Here is a 14,910-nt window from a genome sequence, read left to right as displayed (position 1 = left end):
CAAGAGAGTCAGTGAGCTCAAAAGACTGTCTGGTGGAATGGCCACTTCTCTATCTCTCCACCTTGCCCATGCACACACTCACAACACTCCGCACACCTTTTCCCCCTTCATCTAACAATTTCTTCCCTTTCAATATTTCCTTCAGTGTATTAATTTAACTTTTCTCTGCTTGTAAAAAACACCAACTCTTCCTTTCTTGCATTTACACTCGCTGTAATGCACATCACCTCCCCTCTCTGTTCCTCTCCTCCACATCTCCATGCTAAACACATAAGCCTCACAAATCTCTGCTTTTCATTTTGTTTTGCAGCAAGTGGGCACAAAAATGATGGAGGGAGAGAAAGCAGAGAATGACAGTTCATGGATAATTTTCAGGTGGACCAGTGTTTATAGACAAGTTCCCCAGGGGTCAGTATTACTTTTCCTGATATGTATATTTTAATGGTTTGAATTATTCCATTTCAAAGCTTACAGATTACATAAAACTTGAGAGAACTGTAAATTGTGAAGAGGACTGTGTGGAGCTTCAAAAGGACATTGACAAGTAGGCAGAGTGGGTGGGTAGGTGACAGATGAGGTTCAGTATAGAGATAACAAGTTGTAGAGCTGGATGAACACAGCAGCCCAAGCAGCATCAGAGGAGCAGGAAAGCTGACGTTTTGGGTCTGAACCCTTCTTCAGAAAATTCTTCAGGTTCAGTACAGAGAAGTGTAAGGTGATACACTTAGGTACAAAGAAAATTGAGAGACTGTATAAGATAAAAGGGGCTATTCTAAAGGGCTGCAGGAGCAGAGGGACCTGGGTATATATGTACAAAAGTCATTGATGGAGGCAGGACAAGTAGAGAGAGCTGTTAATAAAACATGCAATGCTCTAGGCTTCAGTAAGAGGGGCATAGAGTACAAGAGCGGGGAGCTTATGATGGACTTATCTAGGACCTGGGTTAGATCTCAACTGGAATATTCAGTATAGTTCTGTGTGCCCATTTTGGGAAGGATATGAATGTATTGGGGAGAGTGCAGAAGGAATATACGAGAATGGTACCAAGGAAACTTCAGTTCTGAGGAAAGTCTGGAGAGGTTGTGACAGTTTCCATTGGAAAGGAGAAGGCTGAGGGGTGATTTGATAGAATATCATGAGGGATCTGTACAGAATGGATAGGAGAAACTGTTCCCACTTGTAAAAGGGTCGTGAACCAGACATCACATTTTAAACTGTCTTACGTTAGAAGCAAATGTGTGGTGAGAAAATAATAATTCTACACAGTGAGTGGTCTAGGCGATGTGGAGGCAGGTTCAACTGAAGTGTTCATCAGGGCATTTAAATAGAACAATATGTAGGGTTACAGGGAAAGGCAGGGGATTGACAATTAGTCAAATGCTCAGACAGCTTGTGCACTTATGATGAGGAAATATCCTTGCTGTGCACACTAATAATTCTGTGAGGCTGTGATTCAACAGACACTGACTAACCGTCACCCTCTCTTTCTACAGGTCAAGATGACTTGGTAGAGGATGCCAGAGAAATACCAGGGAAAAATCATGACTCTTACTGACTGAGACCAAGGGTACAGCTCATGAGGCACCAATCAGGAGATGTGTCAGATTCAATATGAAAGGAACTGATAATGAAAAGTTCAACATGAGCTGACACACACACACACGCGCACACACACAAACACTCTCACACACACTCACGTGCACACACACACACACACATGCACACACACACATATGCACTCACATGTTTGAAGACTTTCTTCCACCCTGTGTCTTACATCCAATGTCCCAAATTCACTTGTTGTTTTCTATTTTCAGTTAGTTAATTCTTAATATCTTACATCAGGGAATTTTCCAACATGCCTCCAATCACATTGTGATTAGAATTTCTGATGTATTGTTCATTAATTCAATTCTTAACTGAGGCCATGATCCATTCAGAAGCAGGAGTGAGGATTTTAAGTGTTTTTGTTTCTGACTGTCAATGATAGTGCCACAACATTTTGGATGATTTACATGTGATTGAAATTAATGGAATCCTAAAGAGCTTCAAAGATTTTCTGCTGTTGGTGCCAAGTTATTGTTCCTGAAGGATTCTGTGCTGCTGATGTTAAACTGACTGAACTGTCATTTCCAGATTTACCTTTCTCAACTTGGTGTGAACATGGGTGTAATGTTTTGCACACCTCCAGCCCTTTGATGCCACCTCTACATCCGGAATAGATGTAGCAAGCACGTCTGTAGTATCCGCTCTGATTTCTGTCATCAACTAACAATGAATCCAACATTCCCTGACTGATACGCTGATACCCATCACTGTATTACATAAGCAAATAAGAAATAGGAGCAGGAGTAGGCCATCTGGCCCATCGAGCCTGCCCCACCATTCGATAAGATTCATGGCTGATCTTTTTGTGCACTCAGTTCCACTTAGCCACCCTCTCACCATAACCCTTAATTCCTTCACTGTTCAAAAATCTATCTATCTTTATCTTAAACACATTCAATGAGGTAGCCTCAACCGCTTCACTGGGCAGGGAATTCCACAGATTCACAACCCTTTGGGTGAAGATGTTCCTCCTTGGCTCAGTCTGCTCCCTCTTATTTTGAGGCTATGCCCCCCTAGTTCCAGTTTCACCCACCAGTGGAAACAACCTCCCTGCTTCTACCTTATCGACTCCCTTCATAATTATATATGTTTCGGTAAGATTCCCCCCTCATTCTTCTAAATTCTAATGAGTATAGTCCCAGTCTATTCAATCATCCTCACGCGCCAACCCTCTCAACTCTGGGATCAACCTAGTCCTCTGCACCCCCTCCAGTGCCAGTACATCCTTTTTCAAGTAAGGAGACCAAAACTGTACACAGTATGCCTGGAGTGGCCTCACCAGCACACTATACAGCTGCAATATAACCTCGCTGTTTTAAAACTCCATTCCTCTAGCTATGAAGAACAATATTCCATTTGCCTTCTTAATTACCTGCCAAACCTGCAAACGAACTTTTTGAGGCTCATGCACAAGAATCACCCAGGTCCCTCCGCACAGCAGCATGCTACAGTTTTTCACCATTTAAATAACAGTGTATTTTTGCTGTTATTCCTTCCAAAATGGATGGCTTCTGGTTCTGGAAATAGCTACCTTCAAATTGACATCAGAGGTCCACACATAGCAACTAAATTTTTGGGGAATATTGGACGCATTTCCATTCAGGCTAATTCATTTATCCCCTTGAGGTAGTCAACCAGTCTTCCCAATATTTCATCTTCATCTACATTTGTCACATTCAATGTCCCGACAACCTCCCTGTTTACAATATAGCTTTTGGAAAAGCTCTGTCTCTCAGTTTCTGCAATGCAAAGTCCTCTTGGGTTGCTTACTCTGAATCCTCCCACCAATGGAAACAAAACTCCTCCCTATCGACACAAGACCAGTCATTCTCCTCTCAAGAAAAGCAGTGGGTCCTAGTACCAACCACTCCAGTGTATGACTCTTTCCAGAAAAGCATTTGTTTACCAGAAATCTCTGTTTCTCGTCACTCAACCACATACATACCAATGATGCCATTGTACCCTTTCTCTTCATGGGTTTTGATTGCTGTCAGTAGTCGGTTTTGTGCAGCATTTGTCAAACACCTTTTGGAAGTCCATGTACGCCTTGTCTACTGTTTTACTCCCATTAACCCTCTCTATTCACTCATCAAAACACAAATTAAAGCAGAAAGTTTTGGAGAAACTCGACAAGTCTTGCAGCATCTGTGGAGAGAGAAATTGAGATAACGTTCTGAGGGATTGTTATTTGAGCAAAGGCTAAACAAATTAGACACTAATCAGTGGAGTTTAGAAGAGTGAGAGGTGATCTCATTGAAACATGTCGGATTCTTAAGGGGCTTGACATAGTAAATGCTGAGGTGATGTTTTCCCCACATGGCAGAGTCAAGAACCAGAGGGCTCAGAATAAAGGGGCGCCAATTTAAGACTGGGATGAGGAGGAATTTCTTCTCTCAGAGAACTGATTGTCTTTGGAACTCCTTGCTGCAGAGAGCTATGGAGGCAAGAGTCCTTGTGTACAAATTAAGGATGAGATCAATAGATTCTTGATCAATCAGGGAATCAAAGGTTATGGGAAAGGCAGGAAAGTGAATGTGAGGAACGTCAGATCAGACATGATCCTATAGGATGGCAGGGCAAGCTTGAGGGGCCAAACAGCCTACTCATGTTTCTATTTGTTATGGAGTCTAATATGACTCTTTCTTCACTCCAGATTTTCTCAGCTATTGGAACAGGCTATGTCTACATGCTGTAAGATCTGGACAACTTCCAGGCTTCAGTCAATGAGTGGCAATAATAACATTTGTTTCAAATAAGTACCAGGCAAGGACTGTCTCCAACCAGAATGAATCTAACAGACTCCCCTTGATATTCAATGGAATTTTCATTGCTGAGACTCCCCCACCATCCACATCCTGGGGTTACCACTGACCAGAAAGTAAATTGAACCAGACAAATAAATACTGTGCCCACAAGACTGAGAAGCTGGAAGACACCTTCTAAATCACCTCCAAGCTCCCCAAAGCCTGACCACCATCTACAAGGCACAAGTTAGGAGTGTGATGGAATACTCCCCACTTACCTGGCCCAAGATGTGACTCCAGATCCACACCAACATGGTAGGCCTCAACACACACAGTTCAAGGGCAGCAAGCCTTAACATGTTGTCTACAATCCTCAAGAAGAATTATTAACAGGCTCAAGCACACACTGTTCCTTCAACAGAATTCTCCCTGGGATCTCAGAATCTCCATTGTTTAAATGGAACAAAGAACAAAGAAAATTACAGCACAGGAACAGGACCTTCGGCCCTCCAAGCCTGTACTGACATGCTGTCCATCATAACTAAAACCCCCTACCCGTCTGGGGACCGTATCCCTCTATTCCCATCCTATTCATATATTTGTCAAGACGCCCTTTAAAAGTCACTATTGTATCTGCTTCCACTGCCTCCCCCTGGCAGCGAGTTCCAGGCACCCACCACCCTCTGTGTAAAAATCTTGCCTCGTACATCACCTTTAAACCTATGCCCCCTACTAACTGACTCTTCCACCCTGGGAAAAAGCTTCTGACTGTCCACTCTGTCCATGTCCTAAATAATCTTGTAGACCTCTATCAGGTTGTCCCCCAACCTCCATTGTTCCAGTGAAAACAACCCAAGTTTCACCAAGAGATAGTAGGAACTGCTGATTCTGGAGTCAGAGATAACAAGGTGTAGAGCTGGATGAACACAGCAGGCCAGGCAGCATCAGAGGAGCAGGAAAGCTGATGTTTCGGGTCGGGACCCTTCTTCAGAAATGGGAGAGGTGAAGGGGGCTCTGAAATAAAAAAACTGGAGGAACAGCACCTCATATTCTGCCTGGGAACCCTACAACCCAATGGTCTCAATGTGGACTTTACAAGCTACAAAATCTCCCCACCCCCAACCTCATCCCAAGACCAGCACCCCCCTCTTGTCCCAGTCTCCTTGACCTGTCAGTCTTCTCCCCACCTATCTGCTCCACCATCTACCTTCTATCATCACCTCCCCCTCTATCTATTTATTTCAGAGCCCCCTTCCCCACCCCCATTTCTGAAGAAGGGTCCAGACCTGACACATCAGCTTTCCTGCTCCTCTGATGCTGCCTGGCCTGCTGTGTTCATCCAGCTGCACACCTTGTTATCCAAGTTTCTCCAACCTCTCCTCATAGCTAATGCCCTCCATACCAGGCAAAATTCAGGAAAATGTGACAGTTGCAGCAGAAAAGATAACATGGAAGCAAATGGGGCGGCAGTGGTTAGCACTGCAGTCTCACGGCTCCAGGGACCTGGGTTCGATTCCACCCTCGGGCAACAGTCCGTGTGGAGTTTGCACATTCTCCCCGTGTCTGTGTGGGTTTCCTCCGGGTGCTCCGGTTCCCTCCCATAGCCCAAAGATGTGCACATTAGGTCAGTTGGCACATTAGGTAAATTGTCCAGGGATATGCAGGCTGGGTGGATTGGCCTTAGTAGATGCGGGGTTACAAGGACAGGACAGGGAGCTGGGGATGGGGCTGGGTCTGGGTGAGATGCTCTTTGGCGGGTCAATGTGAATTCAGTGGGCCAAATGGCCTGTTTCCACACTGTGGGGATTCTATGAAATACACTGCACACAGCCACCTGCATCTACTATCCACACAGTTTCTGAACATTGATGGCATTTATATGTGCATGTAAGAAGCTACACATTATACCTGAACTCAGGCAGTCAGCCATCATCAAAATTCATATAAGAAACACAAACATGCTTTTCACGACAGCCAATAGTTACTTCAAGTGTAAAAGTTGCCATAGTCTTACCAGACCATAGGGCTGCTCTTTCTTTAGAGACAGAGAGAGAGAGAGAGAGAGAGCTGACTGGTGGTGGTTTAACCTGAGGGTCACCACACCTCAGGGCAAGGGGAGAGATTGAGAAGGAGAATCCTTCACGGTAGCCTCAGACGGTGCAGGAATGGAACCCACAGTGTTGGTGTTGATCTGTATCACAAAACCAGCCATCCAAGCTGACCAGTCCCCCTCTCTATAGTCACTGCTGTAGTGTAGCAAAAGCTCCCACAAACAGCAATGTGGTAATGAACAGATCAGCTATGTTTCTTTTTAATGACAGAAAATATTTGGGTTTCTGGATCTTGTCTCAGACTGAAGCCAGCTGTTGACTTGTCATTAGAAGTTGAGTTGAGCTTCCAAACCCAGGTTCTCCACATCGTTAAAACATCTTTTGAATTTATATAGAGATAACAAGGTGTAGAGCTGGATGAACACAGCAGGTCAAGCAGCATCAGAGGAGCAGGAAAGCTGAAGAAGGGTCTAGGCCCGAAACATCAGCCTTCCTGCTCCTCTGATGCTGCTTGACCTGCTGTGTTCATCCAGCTCTACACCTTGTTATCTCAGATTCTCCAGCATCTGCAGTTTCTACGATCTTTTGAATTTATGTAGTGCCGTTGCCATAATATACGTTCCCAAGGTGCTTCACAGGTGAGTTATTAAGCAAAATTTGTCACTTGTGAAAGGCAGGTCGTGTTTAATGAATCTAATTGATTTTTTTGATGAAGTGGCTGGGAAGGTCAATAAACATAAGGAATGAAAGGAATTCAGTTTTGTTGTCCAAATGGATTTTAATGAAGCATTCCACAACACTACGTAAAGAAAGGAGGAGAACACGCCCTCATTTACATCAACAGAACTGAGGTTGAGTGAGTGAAGACCATCAAGTTCCTCGGAGTGACGATAGCCCACGACCTGTCCTGGACTTCCCATGTAGATGCAACAGTCAAGAAGGCACAACAACACCTCTCCTTCCTCAGGCAGCTCAGGGAATTTGGCATGTCCATAAGGTCCCTCACCAACTTCTATGGATGTACCATTGAAAGCAAACTGTCCGGGTGCATAACGGCCTGGTACGGCAACTGCTCTGCCCAAGACCGTAAGAAACTACAGAAGGGTGTGTGCACAGTCCAGACCATCACAGAAGCCAACCTTCCATCCATGGACTCTACTTACATGGCTCGCTGCTATGGAAAGGCGGTCAACATCATCAAAGGCCCATCGCACCCCAGTAATGATTTCCTACAACCTCTTCCATCAGGCAGAAGGTACAAAAGCCTGAACACACGCACCAGCAGGTTCAGGAACAGCTTCTTCCCAACTGTTATCAGACTCGTGAATGGGCTCTTTAGCCTCAAATAACATTGATTTTGCTAACGTTGATCTTGCCTTCTGCATGCCCTGTGCAATGTAACCTGTATGCCTCCTAGTCTTTTTGATCTGTATATCCTTTGCTTGCTGTGATCTGCCTGCACTGCTCGTAAACAAAGTTTTTCACTGTATTTCACTACACGTGACAGTAAAATCAATACCAAAATCAATATAAAGGGCTAGTCAACAATATTGAGGCTCATGGAATAGGAGGGTTACTGTCCAATTGGACAAAAAAGAAATTGGCTGAAGGACAAAAAACAGTAAGTTTGGTAAATAGTTGTTATCTAGATTGGAGGACGATAGATAAGCACTGTTCCCTAAGGGTCAGCACTGATTATTTTTGTTGCTAATATTATATATTCACTGGAAAAGTCAAATTGGCAAAGATGAGCTAGTTGCAGAGGTCATGGAATGATTTTGGAATAGTTTCTTAGAATAGCATGTCTCAAGCCGATCCGTTTATTACTGAAGCAAAAACAGAAATTGCTGGAAAAGCTCAGTACATCTAGCAGCATCTGTGGAGAGAAAGCAGAGTTAATGTTTCAGGTTGAGTGACCCTTCTCTTGAACTGAGTTTTTCTAACAATTTCTGCTTTTGTTTCTGATTTCCAGCATCTGCATTTCTTTGGTATTTCTGCTAATTACTGAAACGTTAAGTAAAAGGCAAGTACTCTCGCAACTTTTGGGGAGCATCTGGATGAACACTTAAACTGCCAGGGCATAGTAGGCAATGGATCAAGTGCAGGTAAAAGGGATTAGTGTAGTTTGGTGTTTGTTGGCAGGCATAGACATGGTAGGCTGAAGGGCGTGGTTCTATGCTGTCTGACACTATGGCTAACTTTGGAAAGCAGCCAAGCCAAGCTTTTAAGAGAGAGATTTATGGTTTTAATTGCTGGACAATTTTGTATCGGAAGAGATGGAGGCCTTTGTGCTCAAGATTGCTTATCAACAGTCTTCTTGTTTGTTTTATCCAGGATGTAGGTGTGTCTGTAGTTGAGAAAAAGGACCTCCAGGGTATTTTTTGCTGAAATAAAAGAAACATTACAGCATGTCAAACTATGCAGATCATTCTTTCAGTAAAATATTTGTGGAAACCTGAGAAAATTCTAGACATCAGTATCTCTGACTACCTCCTAAACTCTGAAAGCTACTTCTACTCAAAGAGCCAAGGCTCACTGACTTACCTTCTGAACTGGTTGGAACCGTCTGGTTTGAAGATCATCCATTATTCTGCAGTGGTCAGCACTTCAATCTCATCAACAGGAAAATTGGTGAATCATGAGATGCCATTCCATTTTCTCCTTTGAACTCAAAACTATTGCCACGGAGTATCATACTCTTTTGCAATTTTTTGTAAAGTCCATATCATCTCTGCAGAGCAGTATTCTCTTGTTTGCTGTATGAACATATTTGTCGGAGATTAACTTCAATTCCAGAACATAGCCTCAGCTCTTGACCTTGTCCAACAGGTATGAGGTACAGCTGTGAGGATGAGGAAAAGGGCTGTAGGGAGGATGAGCAAACTGACCATTGCACCATGGTACAGGAGGCCATTCGAGAGGGGGGAGCAAAAAGACAAGTGGTAGTTGTAGGGGGCTCTATAATTAGGGGGATTCATAGCATCCTTTGTCAGCAGGATCCAGAGTCCCGCATGGTATGTTGCCTGCCCATTGTCAGGGTGAGGCACATATCTGACCAGCTTGAAAGGTTATTGAAGCATGAGGGCGAGGATCCAGTTGTTGTTGACCACGTTGGGACAAGGCAAAGCTAGGAAGGAGGACTTGTTTGGGGATTATCAAACCCTAGGAATGAAATTAAGGAACAGGTCCTCAAGAGTTATAATCTCTGGATCACTACCTGAGCCACATGCAAATTGGCTTAGGGATAAGAAAGTTAGGGAAGTAAACATGTGGCTAAAGGAGTGGTGTGGGAAAGAGGGGTTCCATTTTGTGGGGCATTGGCATCAGTTTTGAGACAGGAGGGATCTGTACCATCTCCACTCAAACCATTTTGGAACCAGTGTTCTAGCAAAAAGGATAAATAAGGTGGTCACTAGAACTTTAAACTAATGAACTAGGGAAGGGAAGGGGAAATTGACAGCAAGTATAATGGCAAATAGAAAAGGAAACAGCGGGTTAACATTTATGCAGGAGGGTTTAACTACATCGAGGACTATGAAGGAAGTTAAGAGGAAGGAAAACTCAGGAGATATTATTAATGGAGATGTTAAAATGCAAAAAGGTATAAAAACTGGCATAAAGGCTCTTTACCTCTGCTGTAGCCTTTAAAATAAGATAGATGAGTTAACAGCACAAATGATCGTGAATGAGAATGATTTAGTAGGCATTATAGGGACATGGTTGCAGAATGGTCACGACTGGAAAGTAAATATCCAGGGCTATCAGGCTACTTGGAAGGAGAGACAGGAAGGTAAGGGAGGTGGTGTTGCTCTGATAATTAAGGATGACATCAGGGTGGTAGTGAGAGATGATGTAGGTTCTATAGAGGAAAGGTCGAATCCATTTGTGTGGAAATTAGAAATTCTAAGAGGAAAAGTCACTGATAGGTGTAGTCTATAGGCCACCAAATAATAACATCATATTGGAATGAGCAATAAAGAAATAACTAATGCCTGTAAAAATGGTACAGCAGTTATCGTGTGGGATTTTAATCTACATGTCGATTGGTTGAACCAGGTCAGTCAGGGTAGCCTTGAGAAGGAGTTCGTTGAGTGTATCCGCAATAATTTTCTTGAACAGCATGTAATGGAACCGATGAGGGAGCAAGCTATCCTAGATCTGGTCCTGTGTAATGAGACAGAGATAATTAATGATCTCATAGTTAGGGATCCTCTTGGAAGGAGTGATCACAGTATGATCGAATTTAAAATACAGATGGAAAGTGAGAAGATAAAGTCCAATACAAGGGTCCTGTGCTTAAACGAAGGAGACTACAATAGGATGATGGAGGAGTTGGCTAAAGTAGACTGGAGGCAAAGACTTTATGGTGGGACATTTCAGGAACAGTGGAGGACTTTCAATGCAATTTTCCGAAAGTGCTCAGCAAAAATATATACCAGTGATAAGGAAGGACTGTAGGAAAAGGGGTAATCAGCCATGGATGTCTAGGAAATAAGGGAGGCTATCAAATTGAAAGATAAGGCATACAATGTGGCAAAGACCAGTGGGAAACTAGAAGATTGGGAAAAATTTAAAGGTCAACAGAAAGCCACAAAAAAGGCTGTAAAGAAAAGTAAGATAGATTATGAGAGTAAACTAGCTCAGAATGTAAAGACAGGTAACAAGCGTTTCTATAAATATATAAAACGAAAAAGTGTGGCTAAGGTAAACATGGTCCTTTAGAGGATGAGAAGGGGGATTTAATCACGGGAAATGAGGAACTAGCTGAGGCATTGAACAGGTATTTTGTGTCGGTCTTCACAGTGAATGACACAAATAACTTGCCAGTAATCGATGACAGGGAGACTAAAGTAGGTGAAGACCTAGACTTGTTCATTGTCACGAAAATGGAGCTAAAGGTAGACAAGTCTCCTGGCCCTGATGGAATGCATCCCAGGGTACTAAAGGAGATGGCATGACTAATAACAAATGCACTTATGGTAATTTTCCAAAACTTGCTGGACTCTGGGGCAGTACCAGCAGGTTGGAAAACAGCAAATGTGACGCCACTGTTCAAAATAGGAGGTAGACAAAAGGTGGGGAATTGTAGGCCGGTTAGCTTAACTTCTGTAGTGGGGAAAATGCTTGAATCTATCATCAAGGAAGAAATAGCAAAACGTGGATAGAAATTGTCCCATTGGGCAGATGAAGCATGAGTTCATGAAAGGCATGTCACGCTTGACTAATTTGCTGGAATTCTATGAAGACATTGAGTGCAGTGGACAACGGGGACCCAGTAGAATGTGGTGCATCTGGATTTGCATTTGATAAGGTTCCACACAAAAGGCTGCTGCATAAGATAAAGGTTCACAGTATTACTGGCAATGTATTGGCATGGATTGAGGATTGGTTAACTAACAGGAAGCAAAGAGTGGGGACAAATGAGTGCTTTTCTGGTTGGCGAACAGTGACTAGTGATGTGCCTCAGGGATCAGTGTTGGGACTGCAATTGTTTATAATTTACATATATGATTTGGAGTTGGGACCATGTGTAGTGTGTCAAAGTTTGCAGATGACAGTAAGATGAGTGGTAGAGTAAAGTGTGCAGAGGACTCTGAAAGTTTGCAGAGAGATATAAGTAGTGGGCCAAGGTCTGGCAGATGGAATTCAATGTTGATAAATGTGAAGTCATCCATTTTGGTAAGAATAACAGTAAAAGGCCTATTACTTGAACGGTAAAAAATTGCAGCATGCTGCTGTGCAGAGGGACCTGGGTGTCTTTGTGCATGAATCACAGAAGGTTGGTTTGCAGGTATAACAGGTAATTAAGAGGGCAAATGGAATATTGTCATTCATTGCTAGATGGACTGAGTTTAAAAGCAGGAAGGTTATGTTGCAGCTATTTAGGGTGCTAATGACGCCACTCCAGGAGTAATGTGTGCAGTTATGGTCTCCTTACTGGAGGGGGTGCAGAGAAGATTCACTAGGTTGAATTATGAGGAGAGGCTGAATAGACTGGGAATATATTCATTGGAATTTAGAAGAATGAGGGAGGATCTTATAGAAACATATAAAATGATGAAGGGAATAAATGAGATAGAAGCAGGGAGGTTGTTTCCACTGACGGGTGAAGCTAGAACCAGGGGGCATAGCCTCAAAATAAGGGGGAGCAGATTTAGGACAGAATTGAGGAGGAACTTCTTCACCCAAAGGGTTGTGAGTCTGTGGAATTCCCTGCCCAGTGATGTAGTTGAGGCTTCCTCATTGAATGCTTTTAAAGCTAAGATAGATCATTTTGAACAGTAAAGGAATTAAGGGTTATGGTGAGAGGGTGGGTAAGTGGTATTGAGTCCATGAAATGATAGCCATGATCTCATCGAATGGCGGAGCGGGCTTGAAGGGCCTGCTCCTGGTTCTTATGTTCTTCTCGCTTAGTTGTTAGATAGTTCTGTCACCCATCTAAAGAATAAGACTGACAATAGCTCCCAAGGTAACTCCTTCCCAGCTGAATACCACAGTGTTGCCCCTTCTGGGATATACCAGGGATATTAAATTCTAACAGGACTAGACAGGGTAAATGCAGGAAGCGTATTCCTGATCGTGGGGGAGACCAGGGGTCATAATTTAAGGATAAGGACTGAGATTCTTCACCCATGGAGTAGTGAGCCCGTGGAATTCACTGCTCAGGAAGTGGTTGAGGCCAAGCCATTTATGTGTTTTCAAAAAGGAGGTAGATTTAGTCTTCTGGCTAAAGGCATCAAGGGATATGGGGGCAGGGAGGGTTTAGGGTATTGAGCGTGATGATCAGCCATGATCATATTGAATGGTGGAAAAGGCTCGAGGGGCCAAATAGCCTACTCCTGCTCCCATTTTCTACGTCTCTATGTTACTATGGATGGTGATGGCAATATCTGGGACATTGTGTGTAAGGTATGAATCGGGGAGTATTACTGTAAGACAACTCTCCCATTGGTGGCACATGTTCCCCAGTTATTATGAGGGATGATTTTGTAGGTACAACAGGGCTGTGCTTCATATCACCGGTTCTGATGTCTACGTTGATGCTAGGTGGTCCATCCAGCTTCATTCCTTTTACACTTTGTAATGGTTTTGATACGAGTGGCTTGCTCAGAGAACAGTAAAGAGTGCACCACACTGCTGTGGGCCTGAACTGACATGCAGGCCAGACCAGGTAAGGATAGCTCTTCACAACAATTCAGAGTGGTTTGATGGTTAACATTAGAGTAACTTTTAAATGCAGATTTAATGAATTCAATTTTTACTATCTGACTCTGGGATTTAAATGTGTCCCCCCTGATCATTAGTCTAGATTACAATGACTTTACTATTACATTATTTCCCAACAAACATGGTGGATGAGGAAAGAATATTTCCTCATGTGGGGGTTCCTAGAACTCGGTGGGGTCACTGTTTCAGTTTAAGGAAGCACCAATTTAAGACAGAGAAGAGGAGAAACAGGAGAGGTGATGGCTAGTGGTATTATTGCTGGACTGTTAACCCAGAGATCCAGATAATGTTCTGGGGACCTTGGTTCAAATCCTGCCATAGCAGATGGTGGAATGTGAATTCAATAAATATCTGGAATTAACAATCTAATGATGACCATGAACCCATTGCTGATTGTTTGGGGAAAAACCCATCTGGTTCACAAATGACCTTTAGGGAAGGAAACTGCCATCCTTACCTGGTCTGGCCTACATGTGACTCCAGAACCACAGCAATGTGGTTGACTCTGAACTACCACCAGGGCAATTAGGGATGGGCAATAAATGCTGCCTACCCAGTGATGCCCTCATCCTGTGAATGAATAGAAAAAAAAAGTTTTTCTCACCAAGAGTCTTTGGAACTCTCTTCCTCAAATCTCAGTGCAAACTGAGTCTTGGAATATTTTTAAAGACAGAGTTGGGTAGATAAGTGGGTGAGGTTATGTGAATGGGGGGGGAAGTGAGGAGTAGGCAGGAATGTTAAGCATTCTGATTGGTCATAATGGTGGAGCAGGCATGAGGAATCCACCCATATGCTGAAAATTGGTGTCAGTTGATCGATACAGATTTTTAAAGAACACTGTAAACTGTCTTAGTCAGCACTGTTCTGATATATCTGCTTGGTAAGAGCAGTTGTGCCAACCCATGCTCCTTCCCAGTTTCCATGAAAGTGGAGCTGGTGTATACACATATCTGAGTAGCTGGCCCTGCAGGTGACTCACTACCCCCTTTCACTGCTGTAGGTAATGCAGAGGGGAGGGGAGAGATCACCTGGAGCCTCGCACCAGGTGAGGGTCCGAGAGAGGAGGGAACTCACCTGGAGCTTCACCCAGGTGAGGGTCTGAGACAGGACGGAGCTCACCTGAACAGGGTCTGAGAGAGGAGGGAGCTCACCTGAACAGGGTCTGAGAGAGGAGGGAACTCACCTGTAGCCACGCCCAGGTGAGGGTCTGAGACAGGAGGGAACTCACCTGTAGCCTCGCCCAGGTGAGGGTCTGAGACAGGAGGGAACTCACCTGTAGC

The sequence above is a fragment of the Rhincodon typus genome, chromosome 4 (genome assembly GCF_021869965.1).
Source record: "Rhincodon typus isolate 14 chromosome 4, sRhiTyp1.1, whole genome shotgun sequence".
Lineage (NCBI taxonomy): Eukaryota > Metazoa > Chordata > Chondrichthyes > Orectolobiformes > Rhincodontidae > Rhincodon > Rhincodon typus.
The sequence above is the reverse complement of the archived record's forward strand: the minus strand, read 5'-3'. Positions refer to the sequence as shown.